This window comes from Pinus tabuliformis, chromosome 4_1, assembly GCF_031772625.1.
Source record: "Pinus tabuliformis cultivar Carrire ecotype Pingquan chromosome 4_1, CPIR1, whole genome shotgun sequence".
NCBI classification, from domain to species: Eukaryota; Viridiplantae; Streptophyta; class Pinopsida; order Pinales; family Pinaceae; genus Pinus; species Pinus tabuliformis.
In genome coordinates, this window is record NC_142303.1 from 836254742 (window position 1) to 836282377 (window position 27636).

The 27636-nt window shown below is 34.9% G+C and overlaps 1 pseudogene; it reads left to right on the plus strand.

Moving 5' to 3' along the window:
* Nucleotides 1–6915: 6915 nt before the first annotated feature.
* On the plus strand, nucleotides 6916–26507 carry LOC149178814 (putative beta-1,4-xylosyltransferase IRX14; annotated as a pseudogene).
* Nucleotides 26508–27636: the final 1129 nt, after the last annotated feature.

Below are 27636 nucleotides of genomic sequence, written 5' to 3' on the forward strand. Positions count from 1 at the left end.
AAAGGCACATACACATGCTGGTTTAATACTAGTAAGTCACATATCTAATCAGATCTATACGCGGGTTTGATTCTTGAGAAGCGTGTATACATGCATAAATGTTTTGAAGAAAACACGCATATAAGCTAGGGTTTTTTTCTAGAAATGATGTTTGATTAGTTTAATTAGTATTTCTATGTTTCTTTTGTCTGTCAATGAAGTCTTACTTGATGATTTGGGCTTAATAGTGATGTCTTGATTGAGAATTGATATGTTGAAGAATGATAATGCTACTAGTTTTTATGATTGAAAAATCAATGATGGTTCTTTGATTATTTCAGAATGAGGTAGTGGATCTGTGTATGATATAGTGTTTATTTCAGAGTGACAAAGGTTTAGTTTCAGGGTTCAATTTTTCCAGATATGTACGCAAGTATGCTTCAGGGAAGTCACGTATCTACGCGGGTTTGCTACAGTAAAGTAGTGTGTATATTCTAATAGTTTATTGATCTAGGCTTTCAGTTGATTCAGTAAGTTGATGTAGTGTTTGGGTTCAATATTAGTATTATGGTTACAATGATATAACTATTCTAGTTTTTTGAGAATACGTTGATTGATTTTGGTTTCAGTTGATTGAGTGATTGGTTGATTTAGTTATGTCAGAGATTGGTTGTTTTAGTTAATGATTGAGTGATTTGTTTCAGTGATCAATTTCAATTTTGATATTTAGTTTTGGGCTTAAATGATGATAGTGGGTCCAGTCTGAAAATTTAATGTAAAGTGGCCTATAGTTGTGATGTGTTGTATCAAGTGTATCTAGTGTGAAATTTATGAAATGTGGTCCACAAAGGTGTTGAGGGTTAGAGCCTTCAGTGAGGGATTTGAAGCTTCCTTCTAGTGGTAGTTGGTAAATCTAATCAGGGGGTTGGAGCTCCCTTCTGGTGGCTGTCGTAAACGATATCAGGTGGTTGGAGCTCCCTTCTAGTGGGTGCTAGAGAATGAGAGAAGGTTGTAGCCTTCTACAAGTGGGTGCCTACGTGATGGTATGAGTCTGCAACATTACAAGATTGTAAGAAGTTTTTATTTATAATAAAAAGAAGACAAAAATGACAACAACGTTGGTTTTTTTCCCAAATTACGTTTCCACCTAAAAGTCTTGGTGTTCATGTGTGTTGATGTGTTTCTTATGTGTGATGGTTTATTTTGTTCTTACTTTACATGGTTACTATTTCATTAATGCTTAATGAGGTACTGATACAGTGGCTCAAGTTAAACAGATGATGAATTAACTGAAAAGTAAGTTTATTCGATATACGCTAGTTGTATGCATAACAATCATGTACATATGCGGGTTCCATTTAGTAAAGTCCAGCACAAAAATATGGATATGAAATTGAATGGTTTAATGATTTTTAAATACCAATTGCCCCCCCCCCCCCCCCCGCCCCCCTGCTCCCAGTATATTTCCCAACAATTGGTATCAAAATAGGTCCTTCAAAAAACGCTTGATCTCTTAAAGGAAGATTCATCAAGATGAGTAGTCAAGAAGGAGTATTTTCTATCATACCACCTTTTTGGAACTAACTTTGTCTTTTGGAAAGTTAGGATGAGAGAATACTTGCAGGAAATTGGAGCTAATATATGGGAAATGCTTGAAAGAAGATATCAATATCCAACCTCCATTCCCATAGATATTGTAGGAAAGAAACAATATGAAATCAATGCAAAGGTTGTAAATTCCATCTTGGGAAGTCTGGTGGAGTCTGAATTTGTGAAGGTAATGCAACTAAACACATCAAAGGTAATGTGGGATGATTATCCAAATTTATGATGGCAACAACAAGGTAAAAAGTGCTAAACTCAACACATTTAGAATACAATATGAGACATTGAATATGCACGATGATGAAAGCATTGCAACATTTTTCCTCAAAGTAGATGGAATTGCTAATTCCATGAGAAATCTTGTTGAAGAAATAAAACATGTTATTGTTCTTGAAAATATTTTGAGATCACTAACTCTAAAGTTTGATTCTAAAGTCTCCATTATTGAAGAAATGCGGGATCTGAAAATTCTCACACTTGATCCACTCCATGGAATATTAACAACATTTGAGATGAGGAAAGGTGGTCCTTCAGACATGAGAGAAGTAGCCTTCAAATCTACTGCAAAAGGAAAAGAAAAGGAAGAATCAGGTTATGTATCAGAAGAGGAAGAGGAAAACTTCTTAAAGAAACTCCAAGTGGGTACTGGAAGATTAAGAGATAAGCTTCCCTTCAAATGTTTTTCTTGTGGTAGAGTTGGTCATTACGCTGCTAAAAGTCCCTATAGAGAAAATCACGAGAAAGAGAAAGAAGCTGCAAAAATAAATAAGAGAAGATTTGAAAACAAGAGAAATTTTTATACACATGAAGATAGTGATGGTCTTGTTAGAGCCTAGATTTGTCTCAGGCTGAAAAGACAAGGTTCTAGGTCCACATCAAACCACGCTTAGCCTCGTAGCTAGCCCTACGAGGACAGGAGAGGGCTCTCTCCAGGTCAATATCAGTAAAAGGTAATCGATGAGGCTCGAGATGACTAAATTGACAATTGATCTTAGGCTAGTTATGAAGTACAAGGAGTTTGAAGTTGATTTTTGAGGTTTTTGTTGAATCAAAGGAAAAGGCAATTTCGGGTGCGGGGATGAGACACAGTTTTTGCAGAGGTCTACTTGGGGCAAGGTAGGCAATTGTCTTGATGCTTTTAAAGAAAATGAATGGCCAGATCTGACTGGTGAGAGGCTAAGGAGAGCAAGAAGCTTTCAAGGATTCTCCTTAAACAGACGAAAACATGGAAAATCAAACAAACTTAAAGGCAGAGCATAACAATCTATGGATTCTACCTTAACACTTCATTTGTTCAATTACAGAAGATGAGAGAAGGAAAATGATACACATAACAGCTTACAATTACTGAAAGAAGCACACCATCAACACATAAAGCCACAAGGATCCCAAATAGTGCTGCAAAACCCTGGTCTTTCCTTTGCCAAAAATGCAGAAGTGAATGTACAATAGAGTGTCAAGCTTTTCCCAAGAGTCCAACCATGAAAATGACTTAGAAATTACATAATATAGGCAAGCCAACCTCTTCCCTTGCCTCTAGGGGTCGAGCTCATCATTCTAGGAGCTGTTTCAACCAATTCTAAACAAAGCACTAAAATCTAGGCAGTCAAAACAACTTGCCTCTATAAGGTAGGAAACTGATTCATTCATTAAATTCTCACTCTTTGGTGAATGAATCCTCTAGAACAAGTAACTAAGTGTCAAAATTACATCATGTTCATTTAATTACATCAAGAGAATTCAAAAATTACATCACAAGCAAAACTAGTCAAACTGGCCGAATTTCTGAGCTGAAAGATGAAAAATAGGGCAAAAAATCTATATGCGCCGCGCTACTTTTCTGCTGATTTTGAGGCACTTGCAAGAGTCAAAATTGAGCTCAAGTTGGTTTGTTGGAAAGCCCTGCCTGTCTACTATCCAACCCAAGTGGAATTTTCCAATTTGGTGTCCATTTGCCCCTCCAAAAGTGCATTCTCCCAAGACTGCTTCCTGTGTATCAAAATAGGGGCAGTGAGGTCATTTTTTGCATGTTTTTTGACCTTTTGGGGACCCATAACTCACCCAAATTTCTTGTCCAAGTACCAAAATTCATGATTTCTCATGACAAATCCAAAACTGCAAGCCATTTGTAATTTGGAGCTCCCAATCCTATGCGTCGCGCAAGGTGCGCGGCGCATATAGGGAAAAAACCGTTTTTTTAACACAAAAATTCCAAAAATGACCAAAAATGCCCCAAATCTCTTGAAATTTGGGCTAGAGTTTCCTTATCAAGTGTGGTGATGAGCTAAAGAGGCCTTGGCAAAAATCTGAAGACGATCAAGCTCCCTTTGCTTCTTTTGCTTGCTGATTGCCTTCTTCAATTTCGCCTTTAGATTTCTTATCCGAGCCTTACAAACTTGGTTTCATGCCCTGTAGTGGATAGCCATGTGTCTCAACAATGCATTATCTCTATTGGCCTTGTTCAGCTGCTTCTCCAAATAAATGTTGACCCTCTCGAGATTAGATTCTCGATCCTCATTGACCTGTCGCTCTAGAGAAGTGAACTGAATCCTCCTATGTCGGTCAGCTTCGCGATTCTCACGGATGTTCTGTAGCTCCATGATCGCATGCTGGTCTTCAAGCTGCTTATTTCTATGTTCTAGATACTTGATGTTCCATTTGGCCATCTCCAACTAGATTTCCAAGGCTTGAATGTCTGTTTCTTGCTCCTCGATAATCCTTCTATATCTAGACTTCTCTAAATACGTAGCTATCTCATCATCAGGAATGAGAACGAAACTTGATGGCTCACTTGAAGGCCCCTTCTCATGCATGGGCTTCTTACCCTTGTCCTGTACCTGTGCCTGTGGTGCTGATGTCGGAAGCGAGGCCCCTTCCACGCCAGTGGAGATAACACTCGCTTTGTTGCTGCAAACAAAGGTCTGGTGCCTTTCGGATAGCCTCTCTGATATGTAATGAAAATAGGCCTGGTCTCATGACGCTCATACTGCTGAGAAGGTTCACCCTCATGTTTCACCTCTGATACTCTTCGTGAAGCTCTGAAGAAATCACGTGAGATGAAGTCATCCCAAGTGATGCCCTGCAAACCAAGCTGATGAACCACCAAAATCTTTATAAGAGCAAAATGATAGACACTGTTGAGTTGTTGCTGAGGGGTTTTATGTTGTATAAAGGTAGTCATCCTCTCTATATTCCAGCAGATGAAATACGGAATGTTCATCATCCGCACCCTGGTGAAATGCATGAGTAACCTGATGTGATAAGCATAAAGACGAGAGAATCGTCCCTCACAGCTGAAATATTTCATGATCAATCTCATGAGTGGAGCATATTCATCTTTCAGGTACCTGAACGGGAACACTCTTTTGAGCTGCCTCAAGAAATTGGGTTTGATGTATGGCTCATAATGCTGCTGATCGATCTGTTGTTTTTTGTGCCATAGTTCACCAATATTTGGTATACCTGTTGCTAATGAAACAGTTTCTGGTGTAAGTGTAAAGGTGACCCCAGCCAAGGTAGCTTGATCTCCGTGCAAATGCAAGACAAAAAGACGAGCCAACTCATAATGAAACTGAACCTCAGCCACCTTTTGACAAAACTCATAGCATGACTGATGCTCAAAACACTGCATAGCAAGAGGACAAGCATGCAATTCTCTAAGGTTGATTGGTTCTTCCCTGACATGTTTACCACTTTTACGAGGCCTCCGGGGTTCCTGTTCACCCAAGGGAGAATCACTTTGGGTTTCTGCCTCATATTCAGATGAGTGACCAGATGACATCACTGCTGATATACAAACTGCCTTGAATGAATGCTGATATGTGAAGATATGTGAAACTGTTGTGTGCAACTGAATATGAACTGTTCTTTTGATCTAAACAATGCTGTGACCAAGGGGAAAACAAATGTACAAGGGAATGTTAGGAAGGGAAAAATATCAGGGAATTAGGGAAGTTTGAAATAAAATGTAATTAGGGAAGAGAGGGGAAATGTATATATGGGAATAGGGTTTTAGGGTTTGGGATATTGAATAGGTTTAAGGAGTTTTTTATAGAGGTGAGGGATTAGGATTTTAGGGATTGTAGTGTAGGATTAATGAGGGGATTAATGAGGAAGTTTGATGAGTGGATTTGGGAATGAGGAACAAAAGGAAATGAGGAAAGGAAACGACCTTGGTAACAAAACTGTTTTCAAAACCTACAACACTTTTTTTATATTGGCAAAGGGAGGCTTTCAAAATCTTGTCTCAACGGCAATCATCCATGAACCCACCACATTCACCATCAAAAACAAAGCAAAAGCAATGGAGGCGAGCCTACCTGGAAAATTGATGTGAAGATTGGGCGATTTGATGAGTTTTCAAACCATTTTCGGGCTCCAAACTGTAAGCGCCGCGCTCATTACCCAGTGCGCCGCGCAAGTTATATGCGCCGCGCTGGTTCAATTTTTCACTGGCTGGAACTCCTATGTGCGCCGCGCAAGTTATATGCGCCGCACAGGCTGTTATATGCGCCGCGCAGGTGAAATGGGGACCAATCTTCTCCAAAACGCACAAAATCGACTTGGAATGACTTTCTCCACCTTTGGCATGCACAATGACTTGAAACTTCATTGAAAAACCTTTATATAGACACCAATTTGATTTTTGCCTCTTCCATAACCCACTTTGTTATGTTTTGCAATTGACACTTTTTCAGGATTAATAGAATTTTGACCTTTTTGTTTCCTCCTTAAATTCGGTTGAAATAATGATTTTCTTTGACAATTTTTTGCAGGGATAGCTGTGATATGATCTAGCAAAGGAGACCAGGGCTGCGCCTGGACAATTCAAGAACTGAAATTTTTGAAAAATTATTACAAAAGTGAAATGTCGACTTATCTTCAAAACAGAGTTTTGAAGAGAAGTCATAATCTATCCGTCTGACGATAAAAATCTTTGAGATAACAACATATCAAGGACCTCCCTCTAGCCTGCTGGCTTTATTAAACTTTGTCAAAGACCCAATTGACTTAACCCTAGACCTAATGACCGAAAAAAAAACTGTTATGACCTAGAGACTGAAACAGGACTCCAAATGACTTTTCAAGACTTGATTTTTATGAATAGACCTGAGCCAGCAGTGCCAAGCACGAGGGGAATGAGTGACACAAACCTTTCCGTCAGATTTATGGCATGCTCCTAACGAAATGCAACTAATTGAAACTGATTTGACACCTAAACATGAAATGCAAAAAAGAGTTTTGATCTCTGATGGAGGGATAACCAGACCGACTCTAACAGGTCTTTCAAATGGTGAAGAAGGTGAGTCTGATCAATAATGTCAATTACTTATGGCTTTTGAAGGTAGAAGTAGTAATGAGTCTGATAGCTTAGAAGAAAAGGATATTTTTATTGAAAATTTTGACAGGGATATATCAAATGCAGTAATAGTTATAAATCTCAGCAAATATTCAAGTTTGGGAGCAACCCGCTTTCTATTAATTAGGAATGAAGAAGATGGTAACAAAGAATTATCAGGTATTTGTTTTTGTTCTAACTATAGTCCATTTCTGTGTCTATGCAAAAATGATAGTGACGATGATAGTGAAACAACTGAACTTGCACTCATGGGTAAAAGTGAAGGTAAGCACTCTATAGAGAAAACATATTAAAAAAGGATGCCTCTAGAAGCAAAATATCAAGGCAAGTCAGAAACACTAGAAAAAGTAGATGTTCCTATGATAATAAAATATAATTATCAACAATGGAAAGAAAAGATGAAGTCTAATCTAATGAACCTTGATTTTTGGTATCTAGTATGCAGTGGATATACCAAGATTCATTCATTTGATGAGTAAGTGAAAACAAATAGTAAGGATTTGAGTGACATATTTTATAGCATACCTGATTCAACATTAAATAAGGTTATGCATTGTACAACTACAAAGCAATGTGTGGGATAAGCTACAAGAAATCCATGAAGAAATATTAAAGGAAGATTCTTCATCAAGGGAACTACCAGGTAATCCTATCCTTAATAATGTGTTAACCTTTATTATGTCAAATGGAGTTGTTGATTCAGAAGAAGACAAGTTAGAAGAGAGTTTTGATCTTAGAACAAAACTTGATCTTTCTTTGAAAAATATTGATAATTTTAAACATAAGTTGTAGGCATATGATAACAAAGATCATATTAAATCAGTAAATGCTACTATGGAATCTAAACAATATCGTGAAGGTGTTGAAGCTGAGATTGTCTCTCTAAGAGAAGAACTTGAAAAATCAGATAAGAAGAATGAATAACTACTTCAAGCATTTGAAGAATAATAAAATGGGATAAAAGAAGAGATTCTCAAATTAAAGAAGCAAGTGGAGGAAGGAATAAGGGTTGAAGAAGATATGAAGAAGCAATATCTAGAAAAGGAAAAGAAATATCAAAAAATGGAGGTTTAGGTAAACATTCTAAAAGGTAAATTAGAAGAAAAATATAAACATATGTGATTTCAAGATAGTACTAAGATTTTGGATAATATTCTTAGTAGTCAAAGGATCTCGCCATCAAATATGGTCTTGGTTTTCATGAAAATGTTGAAGGAGAATCTAGTTTACAAGCTAAGGCAAGGAATTTAAAGAGTAACAATGCAAAACCTGAAATGCTCAACAAAGAGATAAGAAGACAACTTGATCAACAACCAAGGAAAGTGAACCTTCAAAGAAAATAATTTACTCCTAATTATAGAAATTTTAATCAATTCTCTCCTTTGATCAATAATGTTGAATGTTATATATGTCATAATTATGGACACGTTGTAGCCAAAATCATAAGTAGAATATTTCAAGCTAATAACTGCCTCACAAAGAGATCACCAGCTTCCAGGTACTTTAAAGGATATTGTTTCGCTTGCAATATATTTGGTCACAAAGCCATTGATTGCAATAGAAGGAATATGAAATAGAATTGTTATTATTCCTCTGCTCATATAATATGTTATGCTTGTAACAAGTGTGGGAATGTAGTAAAAGAATGCAAGAACAAGTCTATGGATCATCATAGACAACGTGGTAAGAAAATAGATAAGAATATTGATGCCAGGAGACCTAAAAAAGATGAATCCACCAACATTTATCATAACAAGCAGAAAGAAGAATAAAAAATAAGGTGTGGTCTTGCACTTTTCTCATTTAAAGAAGAACATGAATGGTACATAGATAGTGGATGCTCTCATCACATGACTAGAGTTAAGAGTAAGATGGAGTCTCTCAAGAAAAATCAATATGGTAATGTTATTCTTGGAACTAATGTTCCAACAAAAGTTCTGGGAAATATAAAGCCATAATTAATAAACATAGAGGAGCTGCTGATGCTTGATTAGTTGAAGGGCTAAAGCAGAATATTCTAAGTTGTAGGTCAAATGGAAGATACGGGAAATATAATCATGTTTACATCAATTAAGTGCAAGGTTATGGATGAAAAAACTGGAAAAATCATAGCAATAGGATATAGAAACCCAAACAAATTATATGTGCTTGGAGAATAGAATTCTCGTAGATATGAGGAAGATTCAGACTCAGAGTATAAGAAGATGGTGCCCATTGCATTCCATTATTCTTAAAAGAATACTTCTAACAATGACTGCATAAGTGATGTGAGGTACTTGACCTCATAAGAATAGAAGTTTACTATCATGTCCATAGGATCAGTAATATTAGGGGGGAAATACATGTTTTTTCTTGATGATGATTCCTATGATTGTTTTGATATTCATGTTACTTATACTACTGATAGTGCATATGGTGTAGTAAAAGTGAATAGGTACATACAGTACAGGTTCAAGGGGAGCTGAAGTTGTGAAGTTTTAGTATTTCACTTTATGTATGCAGATCCTATAAAGACAAGTCACATATATATATGCGAGTTCTAATCTAAACAATCATGCATGTTTATTTACGAAGAAGAAATAGTAAGAAAGACCCACAAAAAGTTGGCACAGGTTCAGGGGGAGAATTTGCTATGCTTCTAATAATGCATTTTTGGAATTATATTTTCTTTAGAATTCCTTGGTACATAATGGTGATGTTGCTTATGTTGTTGAAGTTATTGAATAATGATGCATGAGTTTCTAAATATGTTGATGCTTATTAGATGTGGAATAATAGAAAACTCTCTAGTGAGGATAAATGTATGATATGTTGAAAGAACATGTAGACCTTGCTATGATTATTTGATGGTGATGTTGTTCTAATAGATGATGCCTATGGTACTTACACAAGCTACACGTACATGATATGATGTAAATGACTTTGTGAAGATATGGTTATTGATATTTTACTGCTATATCTATTGAATGATACTTGGAGACATGGAATATGCTTGGTTGATGCATGAAAATATATGTTATGCTTTGATGAAAATGGATTGAGGCTCTTCAAGAGGATGAGTTGATAGACAATCTCTAGAGAAAAATCTTATGATTTTGATGCTACATAATTTGTCACAGATGATGGTATTAAAGCTACATTGTCTTATCTTTCAAATTGATGTGCAGGTTGATGTTGACAGATGCTTATGGTGGAGATCCTACATAGTATATGATGATTGTTGAAGACTATCTTGGTCTTGTTACCTCACTATGGAGGTCTTTGGTATTGGTTATACATGTCAAATCTTTGATTTGATGTAAAGGTCATGTAAATACCTATGATGTAATCATTGTAAAATTCAGTCATGTATGGACTATTGTGGTCAAGTCTTTTTGGGCATGTGATGTAATTTGTAACCCCACTGTGATTGGGTGGTTGATGTAATAATGAAGAAAAATATGTAACCCCACTGTGATTGGGTGATTGGTGTAAGTTTGATTCCTTGGAAATGTCATGTCATAGATTCATGTACTTCCTTGTATATTTCAGAAAATTCAGCATGTGCTCAGGGGGATCATTGTCAGTGTTCAATATTCATACTCAACAGATCAGATCTACAACGCTCATGTCAACAAAAGAAGAGAATCCTTCATTCATCATTGGTCAGCCCTTTGCCCTTGATGTCAAAGGGGGAGAGTAACATGGTGTTTAAAAATCTTGGTGCTTAGCTTGATGTGTTTTATAGATACTTACAGGTTGTGGTGACCAAACACCAATGTGGTTGCCATCAAGTCCAAAGGGGGAGATTGTTGGCATTATTGCTAATGTGTTGGCCTTGATGGAAACCTACATGATGAAGATGTCAATGTGATATGTCTACAGGTGACAAAAAAGGAATATCAATTCAGAGACAAAGGAATGATAAAGATGACTTTTGAATAAGTATACACAGGTTTGGTGAAGAGAATTCGAGTATACACAAGTTCTATGAAGAAAAGTCATGTACATACTCAGGCTTGGTGAAGCAAAGTATAGTATACATGGGTTCTGTAAAGAAAATCCGTGTAAACACATGGGTATAAAAAAGAAAATGTGCGTACATATTCCGCACCATGGTATTCCAAATGCCAGGGGTCTTTACCATGGTATTGAGCCCAACAATGGATATTTGATCCCATCCAAGAATACCATTGGCACTAGTATGATTTTGACTTATGGTATTGTTTAAGGGCTCAGTTGTATAAGGAAATGAAGATCAAAGTGTTTAGTGTTTAGTGATGAATATTTCATGAATAGTTAGATCTAAAGAAAGTATGCATGTAATGGGGCTATTATTGGTTTTCTTGCTTTGAAACTACGCTTACACCTTGGAATTTTATGATGGATCAAATCCAATAGATATGAAATGACAATATTGATTATGGGTTGATCTATGATGATAATGTTTTGACGTGTGATTATTTTTTGTATGCCAAGATCTGGGTATGTCTGGAGTTCAATCATGCAGCGAAGAGTTTGTGTCAATAATTGCAGATCTGTACTTGGGCTTGATAACCTAAAAGGTGTGTACACACACGAGTTTAATACTGGTAAGTTGTGTATCTATTCAGATCTATATGCAGGTTTGATTCTTGAGAAGCGTATATACACGTGGAAATCTTTTGAGGAAAGTGTGCATATAAGCTAGGGTTTTTTCTAGAAAAGATGGTTGGTCAGTTTAATCAGTCTTGTTGTGTTTCTATTGTCTGCCAATGAAGTATTACTTGATGATCTGGGCTTAATAGTGATGTCTTCATTGATGATTGATATGTTGAAGAATGATAATGCTACTAGATGTTTGTGATTGAAAAATCATTGATGTTTCTGTGATTATTTCAAAATTATGCAGTGGATTTGTGTATGATTCAATGTTTATTTCAAAGTGACAGTGGTTCGGTTTCAGAGTTCAATGTTTTGAGATCTATAAGCGAGTATTCTTCAAGGAAGTCATGTATACACGTAGGTTTGATATAATAAAAGGATTATATATATTCTGATAGTTTATTGATCTAGGCTTTCAGTTGATTTAGTAAGTTGATGTAGTGTTTGGGTTCAGTATTAGTATTCTGGTTACAATGATCTAACTATTCTGGTTGTTGAGAATAATTTGATTGATTTGGGTTTTAGTTGATTCAATGATTGGTTGATTCAATTGGGTCAGAGATTGGTTGTTTCAGTTAATGATTGAGTGATTTGTTACAGTGATCAATTTCAAATTTGATATTTAGTTTTGGGCTTAAATGATGATAGTGTGTCCAGTCTGAAAATTTGATGAAAAGTTGCCTACAAGTTGTGATGTGTTGTATTAGGTGGATCTAGTGTGAAAATTTATGAAACTTGGTCCATGAAGGTGTTGAGGGTTGGAACCTTCAGTGAGGGAGTTGAAGATTCCTTCTAGTGGTAGCTGGTAAATATGATCAAGGGGTTGGATCTCCCTTATGGTGGTTGTTGGTAAATGAGATCAGGGGGTTGGAGCTCCCTTCCAGTGGGTGTTGAGAACGAAAGAAGGTTGTAGCCTTCTGCAGGTGGGTGTCTGCATGTTGGTATGAGTCTGCACTAGTACAAGATTGTAAGAAGTTTTTCTTTATAATAAAAATAAGAAAGAGATAATAGCAATGATGGTTTTTTCCCAAATTGGGTTTCCACCTAAAAATATCGGTGTTCATGTGTTTTGATGTATTGCTTGTGTGTGATGGTTTATTTTGTTCTTACTGCACATGGCTACTATTTAATTAATGTTTAATGAGGTACTGATACACTGGCTCAAGTTAAACATATGATGAATTAATTGAAAAGTAAGTTTACTGGATATATGCTAGTTGTATGCATAACAATTGCGTACATACGTAGGTTCCCTTCATTAAAATTCACGTAAAAGTATTTGGATATGAATGATTTTTGAATATCGATTCACCGCCCTCATCCACCGCCCCCCCCCCCCCCCCCCTGCAACTCAATATTTTTCCCAACAATTCCTTGTATATTATGTATTTTAGGGTTGGTTTGATGTGTGATGTGAGCACTTTTTGTTTTTGTGTGTGGTTTTTTTTGGGTGGTTTTTTTTGGTTTGATGATTATCATTCCTAGAGCTAGATTCACATTTTTCAGTTAGAACCACTTGGCATGTCATAGACACATCCATGGTAAGATCAAGCGGTTAAATACATTAGCCCCTATCTATGTTGACATTTTTTGTAGTAATTGAACATTAATACAAGCATGCATGAATGTGATACATGGATTTTGAGTCACATAAGTTGAGGTCATAAGTAAGAGTAGAACTAGACATAGTTAATTTGTCATGTTAAAGAATCCAAAAGAATATAAAATACAAAAAATCAAAGTACATGGCCTTATTATTGTGTGATCCATGTTTTATTGCTATCGCTATATGATTTAACTATGGATTTAGTCTTTCTAGATGGTTTTTATGTGATTGAGTGGTGTTTTTATCAGCAACATCCCTTGGACATTAGGTACATATTTATTGATATCAACATATATTAATGTCTCTCTTTAGATGTTCTTCAACATTATTGATCTTGTATGTTGTCATTAATGCTCCTTACGTTTGATCTTGATAGGTTGTGACATTAGTCTTTCTTTATTTGCACATTCTAATTTGAGTGGTAGATTCTACCCCTCATGGATGCCCTAGAATAACACACACTTACCATTTTGGTGTCTATGATATGACATTTCATAGGCTTGGGAATTATAATCCTATAAAATTTCCATGACATGAAATTAATACTTCTTACTCTCTCTTTGATTCGCAAACTACTGTGGATATTCCATTGGATATTTTGTCACAAAAAATCTACTAAAATATATTCGAAAATATGAAATCAAAATTATGAGGCTTTATTTCTCCTTATATTTATGGATATCTAAATTATTATGTATTGCATGTGCATGCAAATTATACTTTATGTAGAAAATAGAGAACAATGAAATAGAACTAACAAACCAAAAATTAACACAAGATATAGCCCGAGTAACCCTTTCAGGAGAAAACTCAACTTGAAGGTGAGCCCACTCTACTCTATTTCTCTTAATTGAAAATGAATGCAAGTACAAATAATTAAGGTCTATGGCCTCTAGGATACTACAGTGCACATATTATCTTACTTTTCTCTCTCCCTATCTAGTATCACCTACTCTACTAATTTATGGAACAAAATGGACTTGAATAGAATGGAACCCCTTTTCCTCCTAGTGGCCCAATTATAACATAACATGATAGCTTGCTAGTTGTTAAGTTTGAATCCTTCACCTCTTAACTAAAGGTAGAACATGGACTCTTCTAGAGTCTTGTTTATCATGATCACATGGATAACTCCTTTTCCATGAATAATCGGGGTTGGCAAGGCATTCTCTCAAATTATGGTGGTCAAAACTTGAAGGTCAATTACCGAGTGGCATAAATTTTTCATACGAACTCTGATTGAGTTAGTTATTATGTTGTTGAAATGATATATAATATATGTGTAGAATAGTGAAAACAGGTGCATGCTTAAGAAGAAAATTTTTACCATTAAAAAATGCTATTCGATGCCTCAAACTACTTTCAGAAGGTTTCAAACCCTAATTATCCAAACTAGGACCCGCCGTTAAAAATGGTCCCATGATTCAGTTCCTTCACTTTTTCCACTCTAAACACATGGAGATGGATGAAAAACAATATAATGATCCAATATAGATCACTCTTCTTCTAACTTATATTTCTATCTTAAGGAGGACCCTAAAATTTTCTTGTTACTTCATGATTGCTAATGCTTATTATTGCTAATGTCTTAGTTCCAACTACTTAGTTTTTTTTTTTTTCCTTGCTTCTCTTACAACAATTGTAGTCATGTTTGAACTCCTGGAATTCGCATCATGATTTGATTCCATTTGGTGACTTTATTGGTCCTGAAAGAGATTGTTACAATGAGTGAATTTAACTTTCCAACATATTTACTTCATGCCTCTTAGGATGGTTCCACTAACGTAGAACTAGGTACTACCTGTTTATGCCACTTATTTATCTAGGACAATGTTCCTTTGTGATCTTCTCATGCTCATTAAAAAATGAAATATGCTGAGCTTAATCTTCTCCATTTTTCCCATTCATTAAATAAATGAGAATGATATTGAGTGCACTTTTGACTCTTCATTGGACTCATTAAAACCTCACAAAAACAATAACCTATTGAGTACCCTTTTTTGGGATCATTAAAACTAAATAGAAAATACATTATTGATCCTACTTGTCTTCTCTTTCATGCTCACTACTCTATGAAGGACATACTAAAAAAGAAAATAGATGGGGAATGTATTGTATTTAGTATGAAGAAGTGGTAGCATCAGTTGCATCACCCTTTATCATGACATCTATTTGTATCATTGTCTTATAGTTTGGTTATAACTTTCCTAGGATACATACCATACATATGAGTCATATTCTCCTTTGGATGTTTACTCTTCCAGTCAGTATGAAGCATTTTTCAGCACATGATATCACATGGTGCTAATGAGTCAATGCAAGACACTCTTATGTTGTGTTAACCATGTCCAATGGAATTTTAAACCTCAATTGGTCATATGCAACCTTATTGACCTTTTTCATTGGTCATATCTATGTCGGTTGTACATGGTGACTTCCTCTCTTCACAACATCTCTTAGTTCATTTCAAGTAGATTGATGGGGGGTACATCAAATCCCTCCTTTGATGTATTTGTTCCTATTGATGCAAGCTCATTATCTGTAAGAGGTATTCATAAAATAGTGGTACCTTGGAGCTTGCATTCCTCAATGGTATTCCTCCTCATGATCGAGAGTATATTTTCATCATTGATGTTTGATCAATTTAATCCACAATTTTTTGACATCATCTCATCTATTCATGCTATATGGATTGTGCAAGGGAGAAATTTCACCAATTAGCTAATTTTTGGCCATTTTTTGAAAGAAAAAATAAAAAATTCACCCATTTGGTGATAAATTCACCTATTTTTTATATAGATATTATTAAATTGATCATTTTCGCAAAATTTACTAGTTTGAACACTAAATTACTGGTTTTTTATTGAATATTTTCCTACATTATACATGTATGATTTTTTAAACTAGAATAGTTGCATAGAATACTATACATAGGTATAATATTTGAATCCTTAAAAAACACCATAGTACTAGGTACCTTGGGTCCATATTCATCATTGGTGGGTCCCCTCACATATGTTAATGATATACCTTAATGAATGGTTATCAAATAATTTCGACCATGCTCAACATCAACCCATATATTTGCATGCTATAGATTAGTACCATTGGGGTTGGGATGAAGACCTTGAGTTTGGGGGCATCTCACTCATACATGCTACTCCTTCCAAGATGTGATGGATAGAATCATTTATGTACACTGACATCCAATCAAGGTCACTCTTGTTTGGGTTTGATGTCTTATTGATGTATACTATGACATGGGTCCATAATATATTTGTTTGTGGCTATGATATCTTTATTTATGAAATGGATCCACAATGTATTCCTTCATGGCCCTATATTACCAATTCATGTCATGGATGCACAATATTTTTTTTTGGTGACCATGCTTATTTATCTCTTGTACCAAGCATGTGTATGCCTACCTCAAGGATAATCTATATATTGAATATTGGATGTCTTGTAGGTCCTCACTAGTTCCTTAGTCCTTGACTCCTTCCTTGCTCCACTTCGTGAGATTCACCAAATCATAAGGCATTTTGGCCATTGGTTTCTCTTCTAACCTCAAACATTAGAGGGAATCTATTATAAACCTATTTGAAACCATATATTAGAGGACAAACCCTACCCTAACTTATGTCAGCATGCTAAAATATCCTTCTTCTAACCTTGGGAATAATTTTTTTGAAGCTCCATCACTCTAGTTAGCTTGGAATGGATTGATGCATCACTTTGTTACATTGACTAAAGGGATATGAACTTCTTTCCATCATTCTAGATGCTTTACAACATAGTGATAAAGGGGGTATCTTCTATAATAACACGTTTCAAAGGATATCAATTCAAATTGGGGGTGTAAGGTCCCATCCTAGGGTCTTCTAACAGATCTATATTCTCTAAATTTAAATGCAATAAGAGGCAATAATTTATTTTCTTACAAGACATTTAAATGATGATAATTTACCATTTAAATACTAATCCCTGCAATTTTAATAGTGAACATTTCATTTCAATCACTTACATGAGTAATCTATGCATAGAGAAATACCTGTACCGATGGCCTGGTGGAGATGCCCTTGAGCTACTGCTCCTGCTGGAATGCTCCTCTTGACTACCGATTGGATTTACCTCCCAGCCAGCTAGGAAGTAATTCTTAGCCCAAGAAACCTCCACAGGTTCCCTAGCCCTCCGAGCCCAAGTCCAACTAGATGTAGTGTGTGTGTCCAAGACCAAGATAAACAATACTCCCTTCCTCTCTCTCTAATAATTCCTCAAAATCATAGCCAACCAAAAGCAAAAGCTAGACCCAACATCCCCCTTTCTCCCTTCCTCCTTCCCATTTTATTTTCCTCCTCCCTTCTCCACCTCAACCACCTCTCATTAATGTCCTAACTTCTCCCTCATCCTTACAGTTGACTTCCCTTCTCCCAAGTAAATGTGAGAGTACATTTGGGAATGTGATATGAATATAAAATTGGGTAATTAATTGGAGAGAACCATGTCTTCTCCCAAGTAAATGTGAGAGTACATTTGGGAATGTGAGATGAACATATAAATTGGTAATTATTTGGAGATGATCATGTCTTCTCCCAAGTAAATGTGAGATTACATTTGGGAATGTGATATGAATATAAAATTAGGTAATTAATTGGAGAGGACCATGTCTTCTCCCAAGTAAATGTGAGAGTACATTTGGGGATGTGATATGAATATAAAATTGGGTAATTAATTGGAGAGGGCCATGTCTTCTCCCATGTAAATGTGAGAGTACATTTGGGAATGTGAGATGAATATATAAACTGGTAATTATTTGGAGAGGACCATGTCTTCTCCCAAGTAAATGTGAGAGTACATTTGGGAATGTGATATGAGTATAAAATTGGTAATAATGGAAGGAGACCATATTATATCCAAGATTAATTTTGAGAAGACAAGTTGGGAATTTGAATAATAGAAATAATAAATTTTACATCAGTAAATAAAATTTACAGTTTCCCAAATGAAGGTATTCACCAATATTTCTCAATATTTTCAGGTAATATAAACATTAATAAAATTTTCATGATAAGATTAAGTGGGGCATTACATACACCCCTCCTTTAGAAAACTTCGTCCCAAATTTAGAGTGAAAGATACAAGGAGTTCAAAGGCATAACAAAATAGAGAGAGTTATAGTAGTAAAATTTGATAAGTCAGATAATGTCATTTCTTCCCATCAAGAGTCTCCAACTGATCTATATCCTCCTATCCATCCTAACCTACTTCCGTTCCCACCCTATCCATCCTTTGCTGCTATATACGGTGGCATTGACTATACCAATCTAACCATTGATAAAACCAACATGGTGGAAGCGTCAACTATATCGACCTAACTTCCCTAGCAGGCAACTGGCAATCGTCATCACACATCTAGGGGAGTGTGTCCACCACTGCCCTCCCACAATTCCAGGTTTGGAGGTTACACGATGGGAAATTCCTCCACCCCAGGGAAAATTTTAAGAACCACCATAAATTTATATGTATAATAAATGGGCTAATCCCCATGATACATAAGAAAAATGGGAGGCAATTTTATCACTATTATAATATGTATATATATATATATATATATATATATATTTTATATATATATTATATATATATATATATATATAATATATGTATATATGTATATATGTATATATATATATTATATTTATATATATATATATTTTTGGTGAATCTCTCACCAGATTATATTATCTTGTAAAGTCATGGCGAATCTTTCACTGAATTATAAAATCTTGTAAGATCTTGGAAAATCTTTCACTGAATAATAAAACATTGTGAAGTCTTGGCGAATGTTTTGTTAAAGTATGAAACCATATATGATAATAATAAAACATATTCATTAAACTGTAATATACTAACATACATGTTTGGAAAAAAGAAACATAATTTTCACTTCCTACAAACAATGTTGCAAGTTTTAGTGGCCATGTTTGTCATGGTAGGAGAGATTAATATTTTCTCTACCACTTTTGTCAAGCTACCACTTTTTCCAAGCTATCAAATTTGTTTCTTATTCCATAGACTCCAACTATGAGATAAAAAAAAAACACATCAAGTTTGTTTACCCCAATACGCCAACAAGTAGCAAGCCACAACTATATAATATAATGAAGTAGTAGGTATCCCAAAGGCCTGAAGGGGATCTAATGGAAAGAAGTGATCATTGTCAGAAGCCTTCCAATCAATATATAAATATATAAATGTAGATTTATTATTATTTTAATTGGAAATCTTCAATTAAATAATAAAATTTAATTACGTCTCTCCCAATCTAAATTTCTTATTAGCATAATTCACTACCTTCATACCATTTTTAACAGCGTTGTAACATGTGGATTAATTTCCTTTTTGGTGCACAATCTCCGCCTTTTAGGACAATATGGTGCAGTGACCCAACCCCTACAGATCATTACGACAAACTAAGAATAGTAGAGAAGATGGAAGGTTGTACAAACCAACGTATTTTTCAAACAACTAATCAAAGATTAGTACCTTAACTTTTTCATGAAGATATCATATTGAGAATGTTTGAAAAATGGTGGGAAATATGGGTAGTGACTATCTCTCTTCTACGAGGGTGATGCGGAAGAGTTAGGATTTCATTGTTTTGAATTTTTTTTGTTAAATCAGAAAAACCAATATTAATGGAGATATCGATATTTTTTTACTAAATTTTGTGAAGTGACTAAATGTAGCTTTAACCATTCACCTTAAGATTTTTTTTACAATATAATTTTCTAAGTCTATTTAATATCTTTATTATCTTAAAAACCAACCTATATCCATCTTAACTCCACATCTACCACTCGTAGAGGGATGAAATCTATTTATCCCTCCCAGCAATTGGTAGACCTGAAATTAAGATGGATCCAAGCTGATAGAATTTCCCCTTTAAATAGTCTATGCTCACATGAATACCATGGTATTACCATGGGTCAATACCATGGGTTATCATAAACCTGGAGTTTAAAAACTACTATTAGTAATTTATAAAAATTAATAAAATTAATAATTTATTTTTTTATTTTAACCAAGTTAAAATGTTTAAGTGACATTAAATTACAAGATCCATTTTTACTCTTGATCTACCAAGCCCCGAGAGGGATCAAATATTTTTTCACTCTATGTTAGTTTGCATATCACAATATTTGATCGAGAGTAAAGATGGATCTATACTGGTTTAATTCTCCCCTTTAAATAGGCTGCATCCCATGTGAATACCATGGGTCAATACCATGTGCCACCTTTATTTTTATTAATACTAATATTAGGGTTAATAATATTTTTTTGCATGGTATTAATAATAATTTGGCCCATGGTATTTGGCCCAGGCTTCACCTAAATATAACACATTTTTTGAGTGTTCGTAAATATAAGGTGGCTTATGGAGTAAATATAAAAAATATTTTATTTATTTACCATACCTCCCATCTATTTATATTTTTATTAATTTACCATACCTCTTTTATAAATATGGTATTTGGCCCATAGGATTCAATTAAATAAAACCTCTTTTTTGAGTCTTCTTAAATAGAAAGAGGGTTATGGACTAAATATAGAAAGAGATTTTATTTATTAACCATACCTATAGTTTATTTATATTTTTATTTATTTACCATACCTTTGAAGTATAAAAAGAGGTTTTATTTATTTACCATACCTCCACTTTATTTATATTTTTATTTATTTACACGCTTACATGTTCATAAATATAAGGTGACATATGGAGTAAATATAAAAAAATGCTTTATTTATTTACCATACCTCTCGTTTATTTATATTTTTATTAATTTACCATACCTCTTTTATAAATATGGTATTCGGCCCATAGGATTCACTTAAATGAAACCTCGTTTTTGAGCCTTCTAAAATAGAAAGAGGGTTATGGACTAAATATAAAAAAGAGGTTTTATTTATTTACCATACCTTTAGAGTAAGTATAGAAAGAGCTTTTATTTATTTAGCATACCTCCACTGTATTTATATTTTTATTTATAACTATCATAAATACATTTTCTTGAAAATGAGGGCGAATGGAAGATTGTAACTCCTAATTTCATGGGCTAAATTTACTTTTTTTACCCTCTCCCTTAAAATAAGGTGGGCTAACCTCCATAACTAATTTTTTTATAAAATAAATTTGAGGCGATTTGTAACAATGTACTATGATACAAAATATTCGCCCAATAAAAATATAAAACCCCTTAATTTAGCCCAAGGGTGAAAATTTGCCCCTAAAATTTTCCATGCTCCACCCCTCCTCACATCTAGGGTCAACGCCCTAATATGGACCACACTACAGTGCTGGTTGGACTTGTCATCGAATAATCCAGTCAGGTCGTCTTGCCACCTGTCATTTGCATTTTACTTGTGTCATAAGAGTGCATATCAAGTAGATACCAAATGTAATAGAACAATGTACATTATACCTTCCCATGAGATGTCTCGACCTTCCTTCAATGGAAGAGTAGATCTCAACTATCATATCAAGTAAATACCAAATGTAATAGAACAATGTACATTATACCTTCCCATGAGATGTCTTGACCTTCCTTCAATGGAAGAGTAGATCTCAACTATCATATAGTTCTTTCCAATCTGCGGGTTAGTTCTCATCCATGCATATATATAACAACAAAATTGATATAGATACGTGATGATTAGAGTTCTTGGGGAAATTGGATGCTAATGTTATTGGAAAGAGATGTACAGTTAGTGACTCTGTAGGCTAGCCTAGTACCAACAACCTCACTCTTGCCTTCAAGTTGAGAGCAAGGCCGATTTCTTTATAAGAAAAGAAATAAGTAGCAAAAGGAATCTTAACTAGTAATAGGCCCAATATATAATTATAGCACTCATTTATAGTCATAGCCATTATTTGCATATTTATAACCATGAATTAGAACTCAGAATGCCACAATTAGCTGAAAATTTTCCATGGATGACAACATGTGTGAGTTGCCTCATCTAGCCAAAATATGCTTACTTGATAACCACATTGTCCAAACTGAAGTTGTAAACAAAATAAAACAGTTGCACACACCTACCAGGTGCTCTTCGGACTGTTACATCAACCAAAAATAGGAAACCAAGTCCAAGCAGAAAGCATATGTGCATTTTGTAAACCTTTTAAGTGCTCATCCCATTCATGCTAATACTTTTTATGATCCATAGGTTTCAATACACATACTTATATCAGTCTTCTATGCAATGAAAATATTTGACATTTAAACTGATGCATATTAATCTCTAATCAATGCTCATCAAAATTATAAACCATGATATCCATAACAGTAAAGACAAATGCATATTTGTCAAACCTATATTTTGTTTACTTATTTATGTTAGTCCTCAAGATGACGAGAATATCAGAGATTCGAACTCATGCATTTTCAATCTCTTATAGCTTCTCAATAAACATAATTAGATTATGTTAAAAGTAAATGTAATTCAACCCTAATCATGGTCTCTTGTTTTTTTGTTTTGCTTATGCCCTTGCTTTTTACTTGAAAGAGATCAAAATCCAAGGAGTGGATATTTCCGAATCTGAATTCGAGAAGGAGATGAGTGAAATACGGGATTCAAAACCAAGAATGGTTTGTATGAATAGTTGGTCACGTTGTTTGTGTTAATAAACACCCTCAGTTCATTTATAAGAACAATAAACTAGGTGCATATATATGTTTATTTTTTTCATCATAATAATTGTTAGGATAAACATGAATTAATATTTAGAACACTTGCATATAAAAAATAAAAAAAAATCATAATCAATTTTGAAAAGAGCTAGTCTTCCAAAGAAAAGACGAACCTTTAGTACCTTGAAATTCAATTTCAGTAGATACCTTGAGCATGGATCAAAGAAGATCAAGGCCATACTTGAATGGCCTGTTCTAGAAAGTAAAGCAGAGTTAAGAAGTTTTATTTGATAATTAGATATTTAGAAAATATTTATTAACATTTTTGGCATAGTTGCAGCCTTAACAAACTACACCAAATGTCAACATTTAGATGAACTAACACTGGAAAAAGGTATTTAGCTACCCAAAAAAGGAAAACAATATGCCCCATGCAGTAATGCATTAAATATTTTCCTGGGTGAATATTGCAGTAGCTATGGAATTTGCAGGATGCAACATAAAATATTTTGGGAGAACTATAGTGGTGTCGGTGATAATGGGTCGGTTTGGGTGTTTAATGTTGGTCGGAATTGGAATGGAGATATTTATCTTCCTTCTCCTTGTTGGTATGGATCCTCAAAATGGTGTGAAATCTCGAAGAAATGAAGGAAATTATTCTATTTGTAAGTTTGGTTGTTCATGGGCAAAAGTGTAGAGTTTGATGTAGATTTTTGAGTGTTGTTTCCGTAAGTGGTATTTTCAAAAAATATAAATCTATCACTTTTGTCTTCTTCTAGTTAAATTTAGAGATACGATTATCTAATTTAATTTATAGTCCACACAATCTAGTGAGATTTCATTGCGAGGGGGAGCCAGGTGCCAATAGATACTGAGTATATCCCCATCTTCTTTGAACTCAACTTCTCGACTTTGTCTATAATTAACACAAAATCTCCTATAATTATTAGTTGCATAATGGTCTAATATTTCAGTAGAATCAAAACTTTGCTAAGGGTCATTATTCCCACAAGTTTGTTGGCAGTTTCTCCTATACTAACTCTGTCAGAATTGCCTCTTGAAGCTCTATCAATGGTTATTTTAATTAATAATTTTAATTATCTGATTGTGTTTTGGGAATTTTATTACCAAGTGTGTGGTTTTTAATACTTTAGATGTTACATATGCTTTTATAGGAATTGCATTTTCATTATCATTTTGGCTATGTATCGTTTCTCATATACCTAGTAGTCGTTTTGACTTGTTTATGATTACTGGTTGGATGTTATTAAATTATCGTATCTTATATAATACCCTTTCAACCTTCTTTTGGTAACCTTCTTTAAATATTTTTATGTCAACCTTCTTGATATACCCAACAATATTCATAAAGATCTTATCTTGGATATACAATAATGATTTATTTTTTTTAATATGTAATAATGATTTACCTTTCCAAAATTTTGCAGAAATTCTTTCTGATCATTTATTCCAAGCCACCATGTTTGGGATTCTTGCCCGCACTTTGTTCCTTACTTTCTACTTAAATTTGAATGTTAAACTATTTCTTGATGAATTCATATGAAATTAATTGTTTGAAGGGATGATGGATAATTAATTGGTCTAGGGGTGTCGAGCTTCTCAAACATATTACACATTTCAATGGGCCTAAGAATTCTCCCTTGCATATGTGTAATGCCCCACTTATATAGCATTGGATGTTCTATGATGCTTCTTTTGTAGCAGTTGGACTAGTATTGAGTCAGACTTGAACATGTAGGCTTGTAGCACATTTAAACAAAATTGATACCAAAAGAAAATATAACACTTCTAGTAAAGAAATATATGCTATCATTCAAAAACCTTATATTGGGAGCATTATTTCATGTGTAAATAATTTGTTTTGTCCATATCATCAAGCACTACAATATATAAGTTCTCATGAAAATTTATAACATGACATGGCAACTAGTTCCCATTATTTCAAATTGTCACTTTTGTTATTCAACATATAATAAGAAATGTAATGTTGTTGTGGAAACTTTAAGTAGGGTTGTCATTTAATTATAACTATGCAAACTGAACCATGGGCTTTAATGTAATTGAAGAGGCACAACTAGAAGCACTTTTTGGAGAATATTTGTTAGTGGATGGATTTTTCCTTATGCTAGACAATTGGCTTAACAGTTTAGGAGGTCAAAGAGCAAGCTGTAAATAGGGTTGGGCTTGTTATAGCCACAGCTGGGAGGCTGGGGAAAATGTGGAACTTGTGCTAGTGCTGACAATGCTTGCCAAGATATTTGATTTGGTCTCAGGTTATCTAGTTGTGTGATAGGAAGGAATTGGCCCTTTATTTGTTTCAGGACAAACCAGTGACCTTTCTGTCATATTGATTGCTAGGGTGATATGCCATAGTGACTTATATAATATAGTATAGGTAGTCATAGAGAGATTTACCAGGAAATAAGATCCAAACATCAAATGCAGGTTAGCTATTAAATTCCATGTTATTCTCGGTGAGCTTTGGCAGTGTTTCTTTTTCATACTCACACTTTTATATGTAATTTTGTTTGTGCTTTTGATGTGTTATGTCACCTTTAACCAAATCCAAATTTTTCATCATATGCTGATCTGATGGTGCATCCCATGGTGAAGTGGGTCTTTTCAATAAGCCAAAAAAAAATCATTGTTCCTGGATACTGTAGACTTGCATTTCTAGCACCTTCTAAGATTGATCATGTGGGGTATCTATTTTTAGTCCATTCATCTCCAATTGGGAGATAGCAATGGATTTTTGCATTCTATAATTTATTCAAGCTAATGTTTTATTTGTCATGAAACCAGAGTTGTGAGGGAGAAAAAACTAGATGGTGTTGTCATGTTCACTGATGACAACAATACTCATAATTTGGAGCTTTTTGATGAGATACAGTCTGCAAAATGGATGGGTGCATTGTCAATTGGCATCCTTGAATATTGTGGTCCCTCAGAGATATTACAGATGTAGGCAACAGAGGAAATGAAACTGGACATGAAGGAGAGGGGGGGAGAAGGAAATCTTCCTGTTCCTGTGCAGGGACCTGCTTGAATCCTCGGGCCATTTAGTTGGTTGACATACTTTTAATTCCATTCCATATGCTAATCAAAGTGCCAGATTTATTGGTGATGGGGCCACTATATTGCCAAGGAGACTTGAGTGGGTAGGTTTTGCACTTAATGCGAGACTGGTTTGGAAGGATAGTGATAAACCAACTTGGGTTCAAGACTGGGACGATTGGACTGCAGATGGTCAGGTGGTGGAGAGCCTTTGTCTATGTTGAAAGATGATTCCTTTGTGGAGCCACTTGGTAGATGTGGTCGTAATGTATTGTTGTGGTGGCTTCATATGGAGGCCCATGCACATAGTAAATTCCTTCGTGGATGGGTTATAGACCCTCCTTTGGAGATCGTGGTTCCAGAAAAACACACTCCATGGCCTGATCCACCACTTGTATCACATGCATCATCTATTGCAAGTGAAAATACCCTTCCAGATAATTCAGATAAACGTCGAGGAAAAGATGGCAAGTCTTTCAAGAAGAGAAGAAATAAACGAAAACATGACAGCCAAACTGAAGCTCAGCAAGTATCACGAGTTTCAGAAAGGGATGGAACAAATAGATGAGAGCTACATTTCATTAATGTGGGTCTGTGTGGCAAATATTTTTGATTACCAATTTCTTGATGTAAGCCTCAAGGTAACCATGTCGACCTGTACTGCTGCAGGAATTCTGATATACTTCAACTCAAATTTCTAGGTGAAATCTTTTTATTGTTTCTGGGGTTCATATTCTTCACGAAATCAATGCCAGCCAAACAGGGGTCCCTCCCTGATTAAGCTTATCAGGCAGTCCAGTTGGCTATTGACAACAGATCTATACAATATTGAGGTTGATAAGACTAGATCTGAGGCCTTTATAATGGTATTTTTCCATGGTGCAATGCATGTGGCTCTGCCATAGTCATATGTATTGTATTTTGTTGTGGTGAGATGAAGATTGCTCTTGCTTAGTCATCATCTACTACGGTCATTGTTTCATCACAACTCATGGAGTACCCTTATATGAATTATTCCTTAGTGTAGCACTTGGCACAATCTGCTTGGCTATTGTGGCTCCCATGTATTTCTCTGGAAAAATAAAATTTGGAGTGATCAATCAGTCTTACTCTGCTTTCAATCATGTCTTGGGCGACTTCTCACCAGTTTCAGGCTATCAGTGCTTTCTCAGCTGTCATTGATCGGTTAGGTGAGTTCAGTGATATTTTGGACCAAAGAAATAGTCTATTGATAGAAGACTCCAAACCAAAGATAGCTTTCTTAAAGGTTGATCAATTTTATGGAACTGCTTCAAAATGTAATGGAGCAGATACTTTGAAGTTTGTCCAAAAATTTTGGAAATTGAACATTTAACATTACAAACACCACAGTACACCATGACTCTTATTGAAGACTTGTCATCGCTGGTCACTAAAGAAGATCACTTATTGATAATGGGTCCAAGTGGAAGTGGAAAAATGCCACTGACGAGAGCTATTGCTAGTATATGGTGTTCTGGTAAAGGCACTATTAGATTCCATATAAAACAGTGCAGTAAAGGATCTGATAGATCTATTTTACAAGGAACAATTAACAATGATGGCCCAGTGAATGGAACAAACTATTGTACAGAAGACAAAGAACACCAACTCATAGATGGAATAGAAGGAAGTTCTGGGGCAATATTCATGATGTTAGGAATTCTAATACTAGCGAT